Source organism: Rhamphochromis longiceps, linkage group LG1, assembly GCF_057381845.1.
Source record: "Rhamphochromis longiceps isolate RC_006_pf linkage group LG1, R_longiceps_female_GT1.1, whole genome shotgun sequence".
In the NCBI taxonomy this organism is placed as follows: Eukaryota; Metazoa; Chordata; class Actinopteri; order Cichliformes; family Cichlidae; genus Rhamphochromis; species Rhamphochromis longiceps.
The window spans coordinates 22,407,364-22,407,686 of NC_140557.1; positions in this window are offsets into that span (position 1 = coordinate 22,407,364).

The following is a 323-nucleotide window of genomic DNA, read 5'->3' on the forward strand; positions in this document are numbered from 1 at the left end:
GCACGACTGTTTTTAAGTGAGTGTGCAGAGCTCTCGCACATACGTGATCGTTTCCGATAAGTGCCCATGTGACATCAGGACACACAGGCAGCTCAAGTCTGGTTTGCATCCTTAACAAAAGTCATGACTGCGCCGTGTCCCAGAATTCCCTGTGCTTCTGGTGAGACTTGCACACAGACTAAGAGAGAGTATCTGGACCCTGTCAGTGTTTCCTGAAAGGCCTCAATTATACAGACCGGCCTAATTAGATCAGCTTTGATTGCTATTTTAAATAATGGAAATGACATGAAGTATTATGTTTGTGCTTCCCACCCATCTCTTTG